Source organism: Ambystoma mexicanum, chromosome 3q (assembly GCF_040938575.1).
Source record: "Ambystoma mexicanum isolate Mex_15411 chromosome 3q, UKY_AmexF1_1, whole genome shotgun sequence".
NCBI classification, from domain to species: Eukaryota; Metazoa; Chordata; class Amphibia; order Caudata; family Ambystomatidae; genus Ambystoma; species Ambystoma mexicanum.
The window spans coordinates 304,889,275-304,913,002 of record NC_090926.1 but is presented as its reverse complement, the minus strand read 5'-3'; the positions used below and the strand labels follow the sequence as shown (position 1 = coordinate 304,913,002).

The window sequence follows — 23,728 nt, the reverse complement described above, 5'->3', positions numbered from 1 at the left end:
GTGAGCAAACTAGGAAATATTGGGAAACATGGATATGGACTGTTGTCCAGTAAACGCCTCAGACTAACAATGGCACCCTTGTTGGATTGGAGGCTGTGCAGTATATGGTGCAGAGTGCTGTGGCCAAGCGATACATGTTTCTACGTAAGTAGCACAGGGAAGGGAGGCAAGAGGTATGTTAAGTCTTAAGTATGTACATAGTGCCCTTGACCAGTAAACTCAGTTTGTAAATGGAGGCAACATGCCTTAATCAGGACACCTGTTATGGCGAGACAAAGTACAGGTGTGCCCTTTGTGAGAAATCCAAGTAAGGAGACGGATTAGTGGTTTGTTGCACAATGCTTTTATGTAAATAATAAACCTGGTTGGAAAAATACCTTACTAGCCCCAACTCTACGACGGGTTTCCTTGCCTCAAAACGAACGGACCTGTCTGTCAGGATGTCCAAAATGATAACCACTGTTTTGTGTCGAAAAACGGACCCTCGCACTCTAACAACTTCAAAACCTACTAAAAGGGAACAATTTTGGCTGCTCGTCTGCAGCCTTTGGCCTTCTCCGACACATAGTTCTGATAAAGAAAATTCCCAAATGAATGGAGTTCCACTACTTCTAAGTAAGATTCACTTATTGTCAGAGGATGCAAGTTTATACCCCTGAATAGAGTTTCAGTAATGCCAGGGGGGGGACAATCGTCTTCCCCTGGTCTTTCGAAACTACTATTGTGATGCACAACTCTATTATTAATGCCCTCCTGTCTTTGGCAGAGGGGGGTGTGCTCTTCTGCCAAAAGAATGTCAATTTATTATCCCAGAACTACAGGACGAGGGAGAATAGGTGCCTTCTCAGAGGAAAATCTCTACCTCTTGCTTGCCTTCTGATATTTCCCCAGTGAAGAGGGTATTCTCTTTTACCCTGCCACGCCTGTAACCTAGACGTATTTTATCTGTCCAAAGTATGCCGCGCTGTGGTGTTTTGTTAATCTTTCTTGTTTCTGAATACAGTTTGTTTAGCCACTCGAAGCCCATTCCTTTTCCACACCCAACCACCAACCGGTACCTCCACCTCTTTGGTTCACCGGAGGTCGGTCGGTCAGGCTCCCCGGAATCAATTTCTTCTGTCCTGTTGGGTTTGTGCTGTCTGGGTGCAAGTCGCTGAGCGCTGGAGACTGGTGGCTTAGCTCTACGCGAATAGTCTCTGCAGATTCCCGCAACTCTGTTCTATTTTCAAGGGAACCAACAGTCTTTTCTTGTTTGCCGCGTTGTTCGCTGCTACCGAACGCCAGGGACCAATGGTTCGTGTTAACGTTGTACATGTACATTGCTTTTTTCGGGTCTCCTTTCTGGGTGTCTGAAAGTGCGCCCCCTCGTTTTGAATCTGGGTGTCACAAAGCCTTGCAACAAACCCATTTGATCTTACTGAGGAGAGTGGCGAGGCAGCCTCCCGGTTGTGGCAATTCTCTAAAGTTGTCCCCATGCCCGTCCCCAATTTTCTAAAACGCCCCTTTCCTTGTTTTTAACATTCATTTTAAACACCCCTTATTCCCGAAATCAATGAGTTCGTAAAACAACACCCTGATGCTTGAAATGTTCTAGCCTGCACAAGACAACCAGACCTCTCTGTATTGCCCTTCTTGTCTTCGCTCATAGAATTGTTTATAAAATAAAATGTGCAAGTGTATATGCATTATTACCCCACTATTTTCATGTCGCCTTAGACACATTGCAGACTAGCTAGAAAAAAATGATTTAAAAAAAATCAGACTCATGTGGTGCAGGTATTTACTGTGGAGTACGTATACATAGAATGAGGGGCTTTGGAAATGCCAATGGCCACTTCCCAGTGAGCTGCGACTTGTCAGGAAAAGGGACCATTAGCATTTTCAATGTCACTTGTGCCTGCCCCTGCCCAGCAATACAAAATAAGACTTCAAAGAAATCTGCACAAACGAGAAACAACCTTGATCGTGATTTCACAGAGGCAAACCTCCATTTTTTACACTTTAAAAAGCACCCTTTGCCTCGTGTTCAGGAAGGATGATGCGTACCATCCAACAATTTAAGTGCCACCACGGGAGGGTGGCGAGGGGGGCAGTCTCCTCGGCAGCCGTACTCAGCCTATGCAGCAATGCACCACTGCATGAAGCCCTGGTTTCTGCTGACTCTTGGTCTTCCGCCTGTCTTTGGTCCAACATAATGTTCACTTCATTCTTTCTTCCACCATGGCCTCGTCCGCTCCGACCACCACCACACTGTCACTACTCCTTCCTTTCTGCTGGCTAACTCCACAACTCTTCCAACTCCTGCAATCATTGTCAATACTTCTGTCCTCATGGCTACTGCTGCTACCACTGCTACTGCTTCAACAACAACCCGCGTTTTGTTCTCCGTCTGTTTTTAAACCTGGTCCCGCTCCCTTTGTTGTGCAAACACTAAGGGCCTGATTCATGGAAGGTTTTCCTATGGGATTGCGCCATTATAAAACACTTCCATGAATCAGGCCCTAAACCTTTGCCAACAGTTCTGTGCCCTCTTCCGTGGACTCCTCGTCCAAGTTCTATATTAATTTATGACTTGTGTTATTTTACTGGGATATGTGTCGTGGTGTATTTTAGTAGTATCTCTAGCAGGGAAAGTTGAGAAAGCGTTTGGACATGTCGTTTGGCCACCACATGAGTAGTGTTCGGTGTCCCAGACAAAGGGGTGATACGTCTAGGTTCATCACACCTTGCTAACTATTTTGTATCAAACTCCAGCAGACAAGTATGTTCTCAGACGTTCAAAGGCATGGTAAAGCAGATAAGTCTAGTGATCGCCAGTGGGTTTGCAGGTGAGGTAAGATTTGGGTCTACCACCTTTGTTTCTACTTGCTCTGTATTTTAATATGACAATGTCACTTAAATGCCTGTGTTATTCTTTTCATAATAACTGCCAAATTATTAGTTGTATTATACATTTTTTAAAGCATTTTCATTTTGGGGGGTTATGGCAAGCTAACTTCCCGAGTCCCAGAAGCTTTTTGTTTGCCTACTTGTTTTTTTAAACTTTTCCGTTTTGCACATAGGGACTTCTACTGAAGCCCTCCTGCCACTGCAACACTTTATCTGGTGTAAAGCACTGGTCGCACTATAGCGACTAGGGTAATTGTGCTTCTTAAGCACCCCATTTTGGTGCCAAGTTGATTATATCACCCAGAAAAAGCACTGCTGGTTGTTTTGGCTTCAACACTTTTACAGCATTAGCAGCCCAATGCACCTATATAATTTCGTTCATATCGATTTTGTTTTGTGCCATTCCTTTATCTAAGTGGACCACAATACAAGGAACTGTGGTCGTACTGAGCTTGGCTTAGCTTGAGCTCACAAAAGCACTCTTGATTGCAGGATAAACTGGTGCAACTAGACCTCCCAATGTACAATGTAGAGGATCAGAAGAAGGAACAGAGGATGTGAAGAAATGTTATGTGCGATTTGTATTCTAAAGTAAAATAAGGCCCAACTCTCTCTATATCTATGGGGTGTTCCCTACTTTTTATACTAACTACAGTACTCATCAGTCAGGGTGAATGTCCAAAAACAAGTCTGTACGCTGTCCAAACCTAACCTATATGACCATACCACTAATGTAACTAAGGACAAGAGAATGACTCCCTTCCTCTCTATGTTGTGTTTTGTCACAGGGTTTTCTATGTTCTTACATTCCACTGGGTAGACCATACACACACAGTCTCTTGTTATCTTCTGGAGTAAGTTATGTAACTCTTGTAGAGGACTGACAGCTTTCCTCTCCGCTTTTATACAAACAATCGTACTTATGTACAGGTTCCTTCTCTCATTCTTGTCAGGCCTCTCTTCCCAGAGTGCTGTTTCATATATGATTTTTGACTTCCAGGTCTCCTGGGTTTATTTTTCCCCAAATGTCTTTATTTTTTATATTCTCTTTCTCATCTTTGGGACCTGGGTTGACTTTTCCCTTCTACCAAGGTAGCGAGTTCTCAACTCCTCTCCCACTTTGTGTATTTCATATAGCTCTGCCTTTCACGAACATGGTTCTCATTCCTTGGCTTATTTCCAATACTTTTCTTATTAGCACTGGGATGAGTTTTGTTCGGGTTATAAGGAGTTGGGTTATAATGAGTCCCTCTTAACTCTCCGGTGATCCCGTTCCCCGTATTACATTCTGTTCCGAGGGGTCCCGTCAATGGTACCAGTAAGGTCTTCGGACTCTTTCTGCCTTCTCTTGGCTCTGCGGCTCACTAGTTGCACCATCTAGTTCACGTGCGTTTCGTTCCAGTCTTCCGAATCAAACTTCCTCCGTATCTTAGGTCACAATGGCTCCTTCCTTTAAGTGGCATCAGTGTTGCTCTGCAGGCAGACTGCCCACCACTGTTTGTGCGTGGTCACGCCACCACCAAACTCATTCTTCAATTGCATTGCGATTTCTTCTGTTCTCATATGCCAGTCTCCCAGCGTCTTTGGCTCTCTGTCAGAGCTTGACTGGCGTACATGGGGGCTATGCAGGAGCTCTGCCTCCTTCCGCTATGCTACGCACAGGAAAATTCCCTGGTTCTCTCTGCTTTCAGGCTTCTCTTGTCTTCTCACCCTTTCTCACTGTTTCAATCTGTCTTGTCATATCATCCCTTTTCAGCATCCTCGGCACAGTCCATTGGAGGGTGCGATTTAAATGGATAGTCTTCGTTTTCTGTTGTGGATAGCAGAAGTTTGCATCATCTTTATGGAATTGATAATGTTCTGTTCTATTACACAAATCCATGTAGGGCATCACCTTGAGGGCATCAGGGAGTTTCTCACAGGAACGGGAGTCCTTGTCCCCAACAGGGGAGTGTCTCCAGGTGAGGTCCGGTCCCACTTGCCTTAAATCCTAGGGAGGGAGAAGCTGAGAGGGCTCACCTCCCCAGAGGGGGGGGGTCTCTCCCTTGGGGAGAAGATACAAATTCCCTCAATACGTCACAAGCCCCAGTGTGGTTTGGCCAGTGTTTTGGCAGACTTTGGGGCCAGCATGATTAAAGGCTGGCTTAGGCCTGCAACTGGGTGAATGTGTTATCATTGTGAGAACTGCTGTATTCCCCAGTGATTCTATCCCTGAACTTGCGCAAGACTGATGCCCTCTGGCTTTGTCCTTGCTTCTTTGCTGGTGGTTCCCATCTTGGACTTCCTGTTCCTTCATGGAACAGACAGTTGCTTAGCCTTCACTGTACCGTCTCTGTTTTGGGTAGTTTCTGGGTTGTCTCCTAGCGTTGCTCCCATTGTGGCACAATTTCTTGGTATCTGCTCTCTGAGGTGTCCTGGAACACTGGTTGGGTTCCCACGTCCTCCTCTCACCATGTTTTGAGATACTGGTGCAGCTGCCTTGCTAGTCCTCCTCATAGGTGCTGCATTTGTTTGTCCTTTGGGCCATTACGATCCTCGAGGGGTCATGCATTTGAGTTCATTCAAGTCGAAGGTCCGAACTGTCACTAACTCGACCTAAACATGGCACCTAAACTCATCTTTCTCCCACCATTCCTCTGCTGAAACCTCCACATCCAGCAACATGAGTACTTGACCCAGGGATATTTGTTGGATACTTCATCAGGGGGTTCCCTGGATTCAGGAATATGATGGGTTTTCTGGTTACTCCATTTTAGACTACCTTCAGTGAGCTTGTGCTCCCTCTGCAGCAAGCTCTTCCTGACGTGCTGGATCTCGTACCCTCGGCTGGAACTCTTCTTGGTGACCACCTCTGGTGTCCCCATCTGCTGGTTGCCCATTCTGCTACATCGGTGGGGTAGTATCACTCTTTTACAAATTACTGCAGCAAGCCTATTGGGTTTGTCGTCTTCTTCTATATTTGAAAACTTTTGAGAACTCTGGAAACTCAGCTAAAGTGAGCCTAATGGGTACTTACCTGGACAGTGAAATCTTTCCTAGATCCCCATGCAGGTCCTTGAATTTCCAGGACATTTAAGTATTTTCAGAAAGTACCCGTGTTTTTATATTAACTTCTGAATACTTCTCTGCACTTTACCATTTGCCACTCAGTAACATTATATCTAAACATAGAGATTTGTTCAGTTGTTTCCAGAATGGGTTTTTGAGTACACTGCGACCCCATTTCGGCCCAGTGCTGCGTTACCAGATGTCAAATAATCTGACGGATTATAGTTTGTGTGTAAGCGCTTTGCCTCTCAAATGCACCAGTTTTTTGTGCTAATAGTGCTTTGTGGGATTTTTCTGCTTCACTAGCTGTGGGGAGGGGAAAAGAACACGTTATGGCCATGATCTATGGGCTATATTAATGTACCTTGCATGTGTCTCCCACTGCTATAGCATGATGAGGTAAAGGGTATTGGGGCTGGCTTTGGCGGTGTGAAGGGTCTTGTCTAAGGCCATTTACTGTTTTCATAAAAATACGGTCTAGCACTTCTATATTACCTCCTACTGAATTAAACTTTATATTGCTCATTTATAATACTCTAATGGATAATAATATATATATATATATATATATATGTGTTCAGTTTATCTGAATAGTGGGGTCTCTTGTTCATCTGTTGGGCCTAAATGTACCTAGGCAACAGCCCATCACTTCCTGAAAGAAAAGACTGCTATGCTATGTTACATAAATACACCGATTACAGACAGTGTACAAAAACAAACATTGAAATGGTAAAATATTCCCCAAAACACACACTCTAAGACACTTGGAAAAATAAAGATGCAATATTGTTGGTACTAATAATCACTATTTTATTATTGTAAAGATGTTTAACTTGATGTTGAAAAAAGTTCAGAAAGAAAGCCCAGACATGTTTCAGAACCCTGGTTAGTGAGGGTCGTCTTTCAAAGGGGGGAAAGGGCAGAGGCGATCGTGGCGATGTCTAAAAGAAAATAAAAGCAATGGTTTTGGAAACAATGGGCAGTCTTTTAAAGCACACTTCACGCTTTTCTCACAATATTTTGAGCACATCATTTTCTGCACTGGTGTATATACCACTACAAGCCTATTTTTCTTCAAATTATCTTACGAGTAACCTAGATCCTTTATCTCACTAGGACCCCTGTTCAAATAGTGTGGTCTTTATGAGTGATCAATCTTGTTTTTACATTCCTAAATGCTAAGGTAAGTGTAGGACAGTGTGCTCACTCTTTTAGAAATATGTTCAGTGTTCTTTACAAGACTGCTCTCCCTGTAAAAGCCATTCCTTTCATTTTCCTTTACACATGGCTGCCACTCCCTCATCTTCCCCCTGAAGAAGGACCCTCACTGACGAGGGGTCCGACACAAGTTGGATCTTTGATTCTGCACTCATTTCAACATCAAGTTAAACATGTTGACAATAGTAAAATGGTAATTACTGTCAGAGCATATAGAGAATAGAAAGGGAACCCTGTTATATTATGCAATGAAAGCACTTTGTTCGAACCTGGTGGACACCCTGTTTTTCCCTTTGGGTGATTTTTCTACAGCCCTCTGCTAAGGGGTGAAAAGAGATATCATAACATTTCTTATTACTATGATTTGATTGTATACATCTGCTTATCTTTAAAATGTCCTTTCCTTGTTTTCTTTCAGCTTCGGTGAGCTCGTGCGGCAGGAAACCTATTGGAAAACCAGATGTAATCATCACAGTTGAGGACGAACTATTACAATACCGGCCAGTGGATGAATCAAGGATTAACATATGCTTTCTAACAATGCCAATTTTTAGGCCAAGTATTTTTTTTAACCAAAACATTCAACTAAGAACACAAGGCCATACCTCTGAACTTCCAAATAGTTTAGGATAGAAAGTCCTAAGCTGTGCTGGCTCAGAGTAGCCATGGAACTTAATTATCCTGTTCAGTGTCCCCAGACTGAATGAGGAATTCTGAAGTTTATTTGTGCAGCTTGTGATGAGAGCAAACGAAAATGCCTTGAGATTTCAGGGACTGTGGTCTAGCCAAATGTTGTTCGGTGTCAAACTTACTGGAAGCACAGTTTTGGGATGGAGTCCCACGAGACCCTCGGCCTCACAGAAAAGAAAAAGAATGACTTTACAAGTGCTTAGAAAGGGCCTGCAAGAAAGACACCCGAGAGGCAGAGTCACCTTTGTTAGCCCTGTTCATGGCACTGGGTTAGGGCACGTAAAACTGATGCTGTGGGTATTTCAATGCTGCGTTGATATCATTGGTACGAGTGGGAGTTGAAATTTAGACTTAATACAGAATGTGCTGATCTGAGCCGATCTCTAGCGTCACTGGGCTTCATTGCGAAGCAGGGTATCATGGGTGCAGAATATGCCTCAATAAGGGAAACGGGTAAATGGAAATATTTCAAGCTTGTAAACCCTTGGATCACAGAGTTGAAATGAGCAGTGGACATGCACAAGCAAAAAAATCAGACATGGCATACGTTCATCAAATGATGAATTGGCAGACAAATTAGCTAGTCCCTATTTTCATAGATGGGCTCCTCTGCACGTGTCAACCCCTGATCCTAGACTGAGAAACGTTAGATGGGTACTACCTTTTACAACTTCAAAACATGAAAAGGTTACAGTTGCCCATTAACAAGACATTTGATTCTAGATGCAAACAAATGTAAAGTCACGGAAACACAGGGAGCCAAGTATTTGCACAATATAAAACAACTTAGCTCAGTTTTCCCACTTGACCAAAGAGTCTAGAGAGACATTCCGATTCCCAAGTCATTAACTTGGCTCTCGACCAAATGTTCTCCCATTCCTCCATGTGCAAATCTTGTCCATTTCATATAGAACTTCAAACTGGTGTTCAGTTTATTACTAAGCATTACTACATTTATCAGCTAAGAACACAAGCAGAGGGGGAAGGATATTCGACTATGATCCCACAACAAGTGCTGAAACCAGGGAACAAAATAATTTCACCAAAATCATAGCAATTGCAGATGTGGCATTGCATACCCTTAATCACACAATGACCATAGGAATGGACATCACAGGATGCATTACCTCAATGTTGTCCCAGTGAATTATTTTGAATGTGTATTTGAGAAATGGTATAATGATATTTGATCAATTTTAATTGATTGAATGGTATATTTGGCTGAATTCGGCCAGTACCATTCGATCGATTAAAAATCAAACTGGGTAATCATTATCGAACATGGGGAGCAGGTTTCTTTCCCCCCGCCTCCAATCCTCAGGAAGCTGGTTACTCCCCCGCTACTCCCCCAAGGCCATACTCTGTATTCATGGTCTTGGCAGGTAGGGGGAGTCCCCCGCTTCCTGAGGATTGGAGGCGGGGGAAGGAAGGGGGGGGGGGGGGGAGTAAAGCAGTCTCCGCGGCGTCAGATCCGACCGGCCTAAGAGGGATGGAACCGACACCCCAGTATCAGAAGGAAGCGGAAAAGGTAAGTGGGGGGGGGGGTGTATTGGGGAGGTGGCGGGGCCATAGATTTGTGGATTTTGGCCAAGGCAAAATTGGTTTCGCAGCAAAATTGACTACGGTCAATTCTGCCACAGCCAAATCACATAGATCCTATGAAATGTAAAGCTGCAGCATGTTAATGACACCGATTGATCATGTTCATTACCATCCTACTACTAAAACTACCAAAGCCGAAGGAATACAAACTTACTAAAATTAGATCGCTTAAATCACTGGGGTTCAAAAAATACCAAAATATTTACAACAGCTCCCTGGTCATTAGACCTCCTGCACCCTTAAGTGACTAACTCGTCTCTCTGAATAAATTGGGATTTAATCGGAAATTCTATATAAAGCTGGAGATAATTATATATTTGGAACAGTTAAACAATTACCTTTGTCACACATCTATACATTTAATTCATAATTTGTCCAATTAGCATCATATTCAAATGTTGTAATTAACACTTGCTCAAAACAATAACAATTTTTCTTTTTCACAATACATATAATCCAAATTAATTTGTCCAATCAAAATGGTCGATTATGCTTCAAAATAACTTATTCACATTTCGAAATTGAGCTGGGAGCTATTTAGCTCCTTTTTGATACCAACAGCTAGACTCCCCATGCTAACTGATGCAAAACAAGCACACCTATGTGAATTCAACTCTGCATTTCGGACAATATATAAACAAACATTAGGACACATCTATACTGTCTCCGAAACTGGAACAGCAGCTCGACTCAACCTCCTAAATATTAGGAAAATTCCACACCGCCAAGCATCGCTTAACCACTCTTACATTCTCTAAACTGGACTACTGTGACAGCGTCCTCATTGGTCCCTACAACTTCGTTTTCTTTCCACTCAACAAGATCAGGACCATCTTTGAACTCCCTCAGTTCATACCTACTTCCTCGAACCGTCACCAGGATGGATGGCTGACAATACAAAACAGGGCTAGATTTAAATGTCTTCTCCTGGTTCACAAACCTATCCAGGGCAAGGCACCACTGTATTTATCCTCTTCTATCCAACTTTAGAAGCCTTCTTGTAATCTCTGCTCTGCCTTCGACTATCCTTGTGTCTCCTCGCCCTCCCTGGGCTTCTTCTCGCTTCTGCTCCGTCGCTCTCTTCTTGCTCCACTTGCATGGAATTCTCTTCCCCCGGATGTTCGAGAAACAGTCCACACGGATTTGTTCAAAACCGAACTAAAAGGCTACCTCCTCGTCTCATAGTTACACTCCTAACCTACCTCTCATCTGTCCGCTAGCTAATATTGTTCGCTCGCCTCTAACCTGCCTCTGTCCCTCACATCCTCTGCCTCCACTCTAGCATTGTCACATCCCGAGCACAGATGGACGTACCACCTACCTGCCCTTACAAATGTTGAATTTTGGCTGTCCTTAATCTATGTATGTCCAGATATATACTGTCCCCGGTGACTTCCCTTTACTCCCCTCCACAAACTGGTCAGAATGTCTGTCAAACTCACCCCATTGCAAGAAGCTCACTGCTTCCGGTCAGATCCGATTTCTTATCTACAGTACATTCTTTTGTGATCAAAAGAGCATTGGTCCTCCTGTATATAAACAAATAAATACAGTATTTTAAAGCATAAAGGGGCATAAATAATGGACATTATGATCGTTTTGCATCTTCTGTGGAAGTTACATTTGCAGAATGCTAGGTACTAGATCCTCATACCCCAGTGATAGCTCCTGGTGAGTGGTTAATGCAGGATACTGTGACAAACTGAAGGCATTGGCCCCTTCTCCCCAAGGGGGACCCTCCCCCTTTGAGGCTAGGGAGGTGAGCCCACAAGGCAAGACCCCTTAGGGGCATGGGCAAGTGGGACATCACTAGGAGAGACTCCCTCTTAGGGAAGAAGGACTCCTGTTACTGTGAGGAACTCCAGCCCACACAGCAAAGTAGCATAAATGGGGCTGTCTGCCTAAGACTAATGTAACATCTACATATTTGGATGAAGGTAATGCTGGAACCAACCAGCCCGGAGAAGGAAAGGAGAATGTCTCTTTAAGAGAAGACGCATACTTAACTGGGACAAGTAAAGGAAAATGGAAAAGCAGAGAGTATCCCACACCGGGGAAGCACCCTGACGTGAGCATGCCTCAGAGGCAGACAATAGACGAGCCGCGGAGCCCACAACTTTCAGAGAGCTGAAAAATGCCAGAGTAAGATGCTGGAGGCCTGGCGTACTCAACAGAGGAGCTGTTGTCAAACAGTAAAGCAGAGATCTGTGTCAGGTGGTGGCCCAACAAAACACGCAGAGAGACCACCAGAGAAGTCAACTGGGAGCACGAACAGCTTCCCAACATTAACCACTGTTTACGGCAGCAGGGAAGCCGAGAACGGGAAGGAGAAAGGCAGTATCGAAGAGGATCACCGGAGTGAAGGCCAACGCCCATAGCGTTCCCCGACATGCAGAGAGGTAACGGGGAGAATGGGAGAAAGGGGAGACTGCCAGGGCAGCCGAATACAAGGAGGGAAATTCATCCCAGTACTCAGGACAAGTACTTGATATAAACCTATGTAATTGGAACTGTGTAAGGCTGATAAGGGGATTGAATAACCGTGTGTGGGAAGTATATGAAGACTCTGAACAAATACCTGATAAAGGAGCGAAATTGCTGTATGAGCACCAAGGTGAAAAGGGGACAAATGGTGGCATAAAATCTTGGAATAAAGAAGGACAGTCAAGACTATCAAGTAAGCAAGATAGTTACAAAGAGAGAACCCAGGAGATGGGTAATACAAAGTGGGTAGAAACCAGAGCCGAGCTGAAAACGCCTGGATCAATAGATTATGAGAGGTCTAAAACCTCCAACAGGAAGGTGAGAAAGTATCAGGAGGAAAGTTGCCACAGATGCATCATTAAAGAGAGTACAAAACCAAAGACTGTTGTAGAAGAGCTACAAGAGTTAATCCAAGGGATAACAAGAGACTATTACAGAGTAGTGTGCTAGACAAGCAGCCCAAGGAATAGGGACATTGATACAAAGACTGTCAGAAGATATTGGCAACCCAGGAGTATTAAGCCAATCTCTTGGAATTGTTTAAGTTAGTCATCTTCGTGGTAGGGTCAGGTAGAATTTGATTCGGACTGACTTCCTAAAGACAAACACCTTAAGTTCTTTAAGATCGGTTGGGAACTTCCTCTAGAAATAGGGAAAGATGGGCCTTTTTCTTAGAATTTGTATAAAAGTGAATTAGAATGTCCTTATAAAGTCAGACACCTTCTTCCGACCCACCATAATACAAAAGAGCTGCTTTTAGCTACTGCTTATCCAATCTTAATTTCGATCCCTGCTTATTCAAGTTAGTCAAACATATTCTGGTGCTCGTTTAATTTCATTTCGGCATTTTGCCTTGTGCCCGGGACGCCGCCTCCCTCCCTCCCTCCGTCGCACCCATCCATTGGTCCATGTTGTAGGCACACATGACTAGGAAGCACCAGAGTGTTTCTACACTTTACATCAGAGCCTCCGGTCCACTTTGGATCTGCTCCTGCAGCACAGCAGCCACCGGTAAGCTTTGAGAGCAACATTTGCAGCTTTTCTTCAATGCCCTGCCATCCATTGGTTTTGAACGTTTCTAGTGCTTGTTCATTTGGCATTTCGCCGTGTGCCTAGGCCTCCTCCTTGCTCCATCTCTCTCTCTCCCTCCCTCCTACCCTCCCTCGCAGCGATCCATTGGTCTGTGTTGTAGGCACACGTGACCAGAACCCCATTTATCAGCCTTTCAAATGGCAGCCCCTTGCCCGGGCAGCCAGCAAAGGTTCACAACTAAGGGCAGCTCCTTGTTTGGGCTGCTCTTTGAGCAGGTTTGCCCCTGTTCGCCCTACAATGCCCCAAAGACCATCCTACAGCGACAGGTAAGCTAAGTGTGGTGTGGGCAGGGGGTACAGCCATTACTGTACTTCAGTAAAACCCCACTTCTCTCATGACTTAATATCAGATATCTACTCCATGGTTGGTCAATATTGCATTTCACCTGACTGCTAGTTAGCTTAATATTGCATATGGTAGTGGTTCAGATGGTGGGCCAGGGCACCCGTATTGTCGAAGTCCCTTGCCATGGCTGGAGACTGAGGCGACCTGTGGAGACCAGTGAATCACGTGTGAACTGAGAAAGTCGACAGGAACCCCCCTTGGAGAAAATAATTTCCGATCCCTGCAGAGCACCCCATAGGGCAAAAGGCAGATGGCTAATTGGGGGAAAGTCGATACCAGAAGGCTTTGGCCGATCCACAGATGTAAGCACAGATCGACTTGGCAGAACGGGGGAAAAATGGGAGAAAGGAGTGTTTGCATAGTGGGAAATTGTGAAATGTTAAGAGATTGACTAGTAGAATACCTGTAACAATATTGCAGAAGGCAACACACTAAACCTCGTGATGAGGTATTAATAATAAAGAATTTGCCCAAGACAAGGTGACGGAAGAGTGTGTTGCAAATCCCCTTCTGGGGTATGATGAAAAGGTAAGGATACCGTGCCAGGTAACAAGAAGACGGCCGTATTATATTTGTGATGCATTTATATGCATAGCGATTGCTGGCGCCAGCGGTAGGGTATAAAGTGGTTTGGGTTTGTAAAACGTATGGGCTTGTGCATATTGGTGTAGACTGTAGAGCACGTGGAGTTGTGGTTTGGACCAAAAGGGTGTGGTCCAGAGCATGGGCAGTGTTTGTGGTGCCTGCCCGAACAGTTGTTGTAAGCAAAGAAGATGTTGGCAGGAGATGTAAAAGTGTTGGAAATAGAGGAGAATATTGTAGGAAGGAGACTGGAGTGGACAAAGTTTTAAGTTACATTAAGGTTGGGTAAGTATTGGCAGTCTAAATAGTGACGTGCCATTGTGGGAGACACTCCCCTTATGCATTTATGTAAAGAATTGCACCGGTACAAGGATAACATTCTAAAGTATCACTTGCAGTGGGTTTGTGATACTGCAGGCAAGATGTTCATTGCCTGGCCACAAGAGGGAACCCTTTCGAGGTAAGTGCTGCAACACATTACATATCTGCATGCCACGAACAAAGGGGAAAAAGTTGCAAAGCGATTAGCCACTCTAGAACTGTAGAAAATGTATGGGAATGGAAGAGCCACCCGTGAGCGAGAGGATGCTTAATCGGCCGAAAGGGGAGGACACAGCACCCTCGGCTTCTCCTTCTCAAGGATTCATCAGTTTTCCGAAATACAAGAATTATATCCATTGAAAGAACTAAAGGCATCGGCAGGGTACACTAACCCTACATATGCACCCCCCACCTACAGTAGAAACAGAGCTCAAATAAACACAAACCAATGTCCACACGCGAGAAATGCAGCGAGCACTGCGATCTGCAGTCGAAATTGACAGAGGCGGAGGAAGAGATGCAGAGACAGAGAGGCAGGCAGGTTAACAGGGAAGAGATGACGATTACCCGGAATTAGTGGGTGTGAGGACAAATACTGCTTAAATTAGACTGAAGAAACATGGATGACTCTAGAAAGAGAAAGGGAAGTTGGAGAAAGAAAGTAGAAATAAGGAGGACAAGAAAAGAAGAAGAGAAAAAGGAATTAGAAAGAAGAGCAGGAAAATAAAGAATGGGAAAGAATATATGAGGAAGAAAAGGAAAGGAAATATGAGGCAAATAGGAGAGGAAACTAGAAGAGAACCAGGGGAAAAGGGAAGAAAAAAGAAAGGAGTAGGGCGAGAAAACAAAGGGAAAGGGAGAAGAAGAAAGGCAAAGCGATGTAGAGAAGGAGAGAGCAAAAGTAATAGAGAGAAAGAGACAGGGAGATAGAACGAGAGATGGGAATAAAAAGAGGAAATAAATTGATGAGACTGTCAAGGGACAAATGCTTCAGATCAAAGTAAGGAGCGGTTAGAAAGGCATAAAAGGGAAGTGGAGGAGATACTCGGGAACTGTACCGCTCCAGAGGAAGATCAGGGGGAAGCCATGCGAAAGAAGATTGGTTATTTATATAGAAGCAGGAGGGACGGTGGTGTCCACACTGTAAAGTAGAGTGTAGTAGGGTCCCCACCGAGGGGCGGGGGGGGGGGGGTGTGTATTGGAGGAAGTGATGAGTGGATTGCATAGGACGATTCCCCTGAAGAGAATAGGGTTTGAGGAGAGAAAATATGAAGGAAGGGATGAAGGTTGTAATACGATGTTCATGGATGAAGACAGGGAAGAAGATGGAGAAGAGGAAGATGCTGCACAAGCCTCCTCCACAGGTTTAAGAACAGGGAGAGAAAGAACATGGTCAGGAGTGGGGGGGGAATCAGAAAGAATGCTGGAGCCTGCTAAAAGCTCCAGGCTCCTGAAAATGCGATCAAAAAGCCTAGAAGAAAGAACACCTTATGTGAATAGATTAAGAAATATACCAGGACGGAAGAAAATTAACATAACAGACATCACTCACATGAGACGGGGACTGACTGCGCCAAGACAGAACATGGAGTGCACACAATTCCCATTCTTCGAAAGGGGAGAGGACTGCTGCAATATTTACCATGGCTTCAAATGAACAAGAATAATTCTGGCTGTAAACTACAGACACCAACATCAGGAGTGGCAAGTGGTTATATAAATTAGAAAGAATGACAGCAAGGATAACGCCTGCTTGCTGCCATCCTAGGGGAGAGGGCTATCCCAGAATAACCGCTCAGAATACTACTCATGACAGAGCACCATTTAACAATTGTAGGGTAGATGTATGAGAGCACGCAGAGTGCAATATCCCGATTCATCACACATTAACACAATCATGATGTGCAAAATGCGTGATGACGAAGACCCAGTTGCTTATATTCAAGAAAAATGGCGGCTCAAAACGAGAGCACTGTGGGATAAAACTATATCTTTTTTTTTTAAATCACATACTGTCTCAAGGATTGCTTAAGCCAGTACAGAGACAGTTGAAAAAGATAGTGGGAATAGGAGAAACCATGGGCAGAGATTCAGTTGACTATAGTTCTTCATTGTCGGCTAAAGCAAGTGAAAGCCAGAAAAAACAAGACGAAAGAAAGTTGGAGGAAGCAAAGTTAGTTCAGAAGAAATTATCAAAGGTTTTCAATGGAAGGAGCTGTATTGACCAGCTGTTACGCTCACCTCGTCTCCACAGGGGCACCGAATGGGACTGGCTGGTCCGAACTTAAGTGGTTTCACGTGCCCCCTCTGAATTCCGCTTCCCTCACCAAGGTGCGCCTAAAAGGTTAAATGAAATGTTACCCAACTGTAAGGTGGAAGGCCTACTCCCACCTCCCGTGGCCTTCTAATACACTTCGCTGCTATGCCTCACCTTGGTTTTATGAATGGCAGGCTCTCCATCCTGCAACAGTATGCAGAGGTGCATAGAGTTCAAGGATCTAGTTATTTCACTGATCCTGTAGAGTTCCAGACAACATTGACTCAAATGGGTAACTCTTATACCAATTACATGGTTCGCCGTAGAGTTCAAAATTGCCCAAGTTCACTTCTGTGCCTTTTTCCTATAGGTTTCCCTTTGGTGTGAAAATATGAAGAAGGCAGAGTTGTTTTCCAAGGTAAGTTCACACCGGCATTCTGTGATAAGTGTCTATATGCGCTATTGTCCTTCTGCGCTCCGGGATGGATCGCGTGGTGAAGCCTTGCGGGACCGCTAGGAAAAGCAACCTACAGGTGAGTAATGGCGCTGCATAAGAATTAAATGTCCAATGCGGGCTTTTCCCAGTGCACCTGGTGTTTTTCTTATGTTCAACAGGTGCAGGGACTCCGGAGCAGCGGGCGAATGATGGCGGCGGTCGAGTGATGGTACTTCGCTGGATCGCCGGAATGAGCAGCTCTCAGGTAAATATTAACAGTGTGCAGGATAGCGATGTGGATTTCTTGGTCTGCGCGGCTAACCTGATGTCTTTTCCCTTTCAGCTCAGCAGATGAAGACATAGAGGTTCGGGTAAGAGTCTAGTTCCGTTTCTTCACCTTTCTCTTCCTTCCTTTGCAGGTAGCTCAAGAAAAACTGGACGGGCGTAGCTGAAGACTGGCCGAAGGTAACAGACACAGTGAGCGTTACACTGCAGGAGTGCAGAATAACACGAAGCGTGTTCTGTACTGAGGGCGTGGTTTATATAGCCTTCAGAAAGTAGTCCCCAGGTAAAGTAGTCCCAGCAACCACACCCTAGCAAATAGTTCCCCAAGCAAGTAGTCCCTTCAGCCTGCCCGTCATGATGCCTACCCCCGGGGACCCAGACCAGGTCCAGCAACCCCGGAAGCAGGCATCAAGTTATTTTGAGCAAGCCCAAAAAACCCTGCTAGGGGCTGTTTGGGTGCGGTCCTGGCGCCTATGGCGCCATGCTCATAGACTAGAACTTACCTGATGCAGACCGTGCTGCAAGCTTACCCGATGCAGACCATGCTGCAAGAGCTCCAAGCCAAATGAGGCTTGGAAGGGACTATTTTACCAAGGGACTATTTTTTTACTCGGGCGGGGCTGGGGAGGAATACTTTGCAACTACTTTGGAGGCTATTTAAACCACGCCCAAAGAGCAGCACACGCTTCGCGTTATTCTGCATCCAGCAGCGTAACGCTCACCGTGCCTGCAAGTCTGCATCCAGTCTTCTGCCACGCCTGCCTCGAGTTTGGAGCTCCTAGAAAAATGGAGAAAGAAGGAGAAAAGGTTAGAACAAGAGCAATACCTTTGATCCTTACCTGAATTCCCGATCCATCGCGCCTTCGAGCTGGAAGAAAGAAGTTATTTTATGCGCGTCGCCTCGCCTGCTGCAGCGCCGCGCTGAACTCACCAGCCTACGCAGCATCTTCATATTCCACCGCATCCTCCTGCATGTTCCCGCCGCATTCCAGCACCTAAGGAGTAGACAAGAACAGCAAGGTGAGCCAAGGGAATATACAGAGGTATATTAGTTACCCCCCAATAGACTTACCTGATTTTACCACCGGGGGTACTATTCCTCTTCACGGGTCGGCGCAGCTTCCACTGCATCTTCGCCGAACCCCGGCCCTTAAGGGGAAACAAAAGGACAGCAAGGTGAAACAAAGGGACTATCAAGGGGAACCCTCCTCACCACAATAGACTTACCTGATTTTACCGCCGGAGGTATTATTCCCCGAGACTTCATACTTTCTCTCAGCGCCTGAATAAGGGAGAAAGCAACAGGTTACATATTGACATTTATCGAACTGTGTTGGAAATACAAATCCTTACCAGAATATTACCGGTTGCCACGAGGAACTCTTCACTAGGGTCAAGCTGCAATCTGCAAGGAATCGGACAAGAGTGAAAGTCAGGCATTTGAACTCTTACGAACTACATACTTTTCGGAGTCAATATTGTTCTGGAACTCACCAATTCCTTCGAGCCAGTGAAGCAACTGGTTATCAACGCGCCCCTGCGCTCAATGCAGGATGGAGAGCTCTTTTCAAACCATCAGGGGAGACTATAAGAGGGGACATCAAAGGTGATTCGTGGGGAGAACAGCGAGGGTGGGGGGATTTACACTTAACTCCACGGGTGGTTAATTCCCTTTCTCCATTTGCAGAAGAATATTCCTACGGGCCAAGCAAACGAAGCTAGGTGGGCCAGTCCAGTCCGTCATCTCGGCCCTAAGCGTCACATTGGTGGAGACTGCAACTGTCCAGTTCAGACCGACGCCTCTGTGGGAGCCAGGTGAGCGTAACACTGCCTCAGACTGGCGAACACGTGGTTCAATATTGGTGATGGGAGCATGAGCCGGGCACCAACGGCGCCAGGACTGAGTCCAGGAAGCCCCCAAGGGATCCTTTGGGGCCTTAAAGGCCCCCATGGATGCCGATGCCTGGGCAGGTTGGTCTGCACCTGATGTTTGGGGGCATGAACCGTGACAGCACTCCCCCCTCCCCCCTCAAAGGTGGTTTGTCTCGCTGGTCCGGGTTTGGTCAGGTAGTTTCGAAGGAACTGGTTTATTAGGCGGGGGCATGAACGCAGTCACTTGGCTCCCATGACCTTTCTTGGGGACCATAGCCTTTCCAGTCAACTCGATAGAGTTTTTTTTTTAACCCACTTTGAGTCCAGAATGTCTTTCACCTCGAATTCTGGTTCGCCATCTACCAAGATGGGTCTTCGCTGTTTCGTGATCCGAGTTCCTGGTTGTACTGGTTTCAGAAGGGAGACGTGGAATACGGGGTGGACTCGCATGCTCGGGGCAAGCTCCAATTTTACTGCCATTGGGTTTATGATGGCCTTGATGGAGAATGGTCCCAAATATCTGGGATTAAATGTGTGGGTTCCTTTTAGTGGAATATGTCTTGAGGCTAACCAAACCTCATCTCCAATCTGGTATTTTGGAGCTTCACTCCTATGTTGATCTGCAGTTTTCTTGCATCTTTCTTTAGCTTGTCTTAAATGTTCTGTTGCCCTCTTGAAGGCTTGGGTGATGGTTTTGTGCAAACTGCTTACGGCAGGCATTTCCAACTGCTGAGGTGGGTCGAGTTATGAGGTTCGTGGATGCATTCCATATATTGTATAGAAGGGGCTTTGCCCTGTGCTGGAATGCAATGAGTTATTGTAGGCATATTCGGTTATCCATAAAACGTCTTTCCAATTGCTTTCGGTTTGATGTAACAGGCATCTTAGGTATTGCTCCAAAGTCTGGTTGGTTCTCTCGGTTTGACCATCCGTTTGAGGATGGTGGCTGGTTGAAAGTCTTGCGTCAATTTGGGCTAACTGACAACATTTTCTCCAGAATTGTGAGATAACATGACTCCCCCGATCTGAGACTAATACAGAGGGGAATCCATGTATTTGGACAATCTGTTCTAGGAATTCCTTTGCCAAAATTGAAGCGGAGGGTAAACCTTTTAACAGGATGAAGTGGGCCATTTTTGAAAATAAGTCTACAACCACTAATATAGTGTTGAAGCCGTTACAGGGAGGAAGATCTGTGATAAAATCAAGGGATAACATATGCCAAGGTGTAGGTGGGTATAGCCAGAGGCTGTAGTAGACCTGGTGGTTTCTTTTTGTGGGCCTTGCTCTGTGCTCAAATGCCACATGATAGTACAAATTGTTTAATATCCTTCGCCATGTTGGCCACCAAAAATGTGTCTTGATGTTGGCTTCAGTTTTTGCAATTCCAGGGTGGCCGTCCACAAATGATTCATGATAATTTGAGATAACCTGTTTTTGAAGTTCGTTACTAGGTAAGTAGAGACGTTCTTGGAAATAAGGTAAGTGTTCAATAACAGAATGACGACTGCTTTTGGTTGACCAGTCTTGTAAAGCCTCGGAATTGAAGAGGTGCGAGATTTCCTTGTGGATGTCCAGGGTCAATGAAGTGGCGATTCCAAGGATTATTCCCCCTGGGATGATGGGTACAGGATCCGGATTTGAATTTGCCTCTTCCATCCCTATACGGGACAGTCCATCCGCCTTGCCATTTCGGCAACCAGGTCGGTACGTAATCACAAAATCGTATTCTGCGAAAAATAATGCCCATCGGAGCTGGCGAGAGGACTGGGCCTTGGCGGACTTTAGGTACTGTAAATTTCGGGGATAGGTAATCACAGTAATGGTGTGTCTGGCCCCAAGGAGGTAATGTCGCCAAGCTTTGAATGCTGCCTTGATGGCCAGAAGCTCTTTGTCGGTTATAGCATAGTTCAGTTCTGGTGCCGTGAATTTGTGTGACCAAAAGGCCACCGGATGAAGTTGACCTGTCTCAGGGTCTTTCTGACAAAGAACCGCCCCCATTGCCAAACTGGATGCATCAGTCTCTACCACATAAGGGAGATCTGGGCGAGGATGTTTTAAAACTGGGGCTGAGGTGAATTTCCTTTTTAAGTCTTGGAAGGCCTTTTCTGCTTCATCAGACCACTGGAAGCGTTTGTGCTTTCGTAACAAGGATGTGATGGGATGCACTAAATGTGAAAAAGCCTGGGATGAACCTGCGATAGAAGTTTGCAAATCCAAGCATGCTTTGCACTCCTTTGATTGAAGTTGGAGAGGGCCATTTAAGGATAGCATCCACCTTCCGCGAATCCATTCGCACTCCACCTGGCATTAGAACGAACCCTAGAAACTCGACCTCTAACATGGAAGTAACATTTTTCTAATTTGGCATACAGCTTGTGTTGCCGAAGTTTTTCCAAGTACGGCACGGACGTGTTTCACGTGATCCCTTTCGGAAGCCGAGTACACTAGGATATCGTCAATATATACGACAACACAAACATCGATTAGCTCTCGAAGGACATCATTCATGAAATATTGAAACGCTGCCGGGGCGTTACAAAGGGCAAAGGACATCACTTGATATTCGAAAAGCCCATACGTGCGGAAGGCTGTCTTCCATTCGTCCCCCTTTTTTTTTTCAAATTCAATTTTATTGGTTTTAAACAGCAAGAGTGAATCATGAGCTAGAAGCACAGTCGAACATACATAGGAACCATATATCACTTCTGCCCCTTTTCCCAACTCAGATTCAAATAACGTAACTATAATGACAGCACAGTCAAGCATGGGTCCACTCCCGACGAGTGAACCATGTAGCTCCCCTTCCCTCCCTCCCTCCCTCCCCTTTTATTGCTCATAACACTTCAGTGGCAAGATGATTGCATTAGTCCGAAGAGACTTGCGACGTTGACCACATCCGGAAGTCATTGTCGTTGTGGATCGTGAATCATTAGCAATGTGATCAGGTGTGTGACAGGCACAGGCGTTTAAGTGATAAGGATCTCAATTTTCATGCATCATGAAAGGCAGTTGGTGAATGCTTTTACTGACTAGATGTTGGGTGGTCGTCCGGTCTTGAGATGTAATGGCTTGCGAAGTCACTCCACGCTTCTTCGTGTTGCGCCGCCTTGTCGTGCAGAGCTGTCGTTATTTTCTCCATAGTGTAGATATTGGTGGCGACTTTCAGCCAGTCTCTTTCGTCCGGTAGCCGTGGGGATTTCCATTTTGTAACTAGGGCTGCCCTGGCCGCTAATAGGAGGGGGGATACCAGTCCTCTCACATGCACCAGCTCGTCTTCGTCCTCTTCAAGACCGAACAACATCAGAAGGGGAGAGGATTCTCTGTCTATGCCATCTAGGCGCTTAATCCACCCGAGGACCTCCTGCCAATAAATACGCACTTTGGGGCACCCCCACCACATGTGCCAGTATTCGTCCCCCTTTTAACTCGTACGAGATGGTACGCCCCTCTGAGGTCCAGCTTAGTGTAAATTCGAGCTTCCTTTACTTGATCCAGCAGTTCCGGGATCAGAGGCAGGGGGTACCGATTTTTAACTGTCACTTGGTTTAATGCGCGGTAGTCGATAAAAGTGCTTAGGTCTCCTTCCTTTTTAGGGACGAAGAATAAGGGGGAGGCCGCCGGAGACTTGGACGGACGAATAAAGCCGTTAGCCAGGTACTGATCTAAGTATTGTCTTAGATGAAAATTTTCATGTTCTGTGAGGGCGCAAGCAAGGCATTAAATAAGCGGTATTAATAATGATGTTTTGCTGTTTACTTTAACAATCATGTCGCACCAACTGCAAGATGAATGTCCAAAGCAAAAAAGAAAAAAAAGATTGTGCCTTTTAAAGTTCTGCAGGCGAGGCAGAAGCACCCAGGCTGGGCTGAAAACATTGTATCAATGTTATGTCAGCCCAGCCCGGATGCAACGTCATCATGTGGAGAGAGGAGGATCTCAGCCCCCCTCTCACTCTGGCTTGACTTTCTTGAGGTAAGGAGGCCTGGACGAGGGAGTCAGTAGGGTAGGTTTGGGTGGGGGAGCCGGGCCCTTTAGATTTGAAATGTGGGTGCTGGGTGTTAAGTGTCTGATGATAATATTTCTCGCGCCCGTTCGGGCGGGAGAAATATTATTCTCAGCCACTTGTTCACACCCAGCACCCGCTGTAATAACGCAGCCTGCTGCTCGTAGAAGGCCTCTTCTCCGAGCAGCAAGCTGTGTTGTTAGAGCGGGTGCTGGGTGTTGGAGAGCACCCGCTATCTAACACCCAGCATCTGCCGTAATACTTGCCAACATTCTCTGTGACCTAAAAGATGCAGGATTTTTCAAGTTTCTAAAATAACATCTTTCCATGTTGTGCTGTTTGATGGATTGTGCATTTTAGAATGCTCCAGTGGGGCCAACAATGCATGTTTTGTATTTTCCTATGATGTAATTGTTAATACTTCGCATAACAATTACATGACAGGAAAATACAAAACATCCATTGTTGGCCCCACTGGAGCATTCAAAAGTGCACAACCCATCAAACAGCAAAACATGCAAAGATGTTCAAATGTTTAAAATGTATAATTCTGAATGTTAAGTTAACACCGAATTCACTACCTAACTTCACAGAAGGTAAT

At 45.4% G+C, this 23,728-nt stretch overlaps 1 protein-coding gene across 1 annotated transcript in view; it reads right to left on the bottom strand.

The window, feature by feature from the left end:
* PRKAG1 (protein kinase AMP-activated non-catalytic subunit gamma 1) overlaps nt 1-23,728 on the bottom strand; it is a 458,467-nt gene that overhangs the window by 380,853 nt on the left and 53,886 nt on the right. The gene's annotated exons all lie outside the window — the stretch shown is intronic.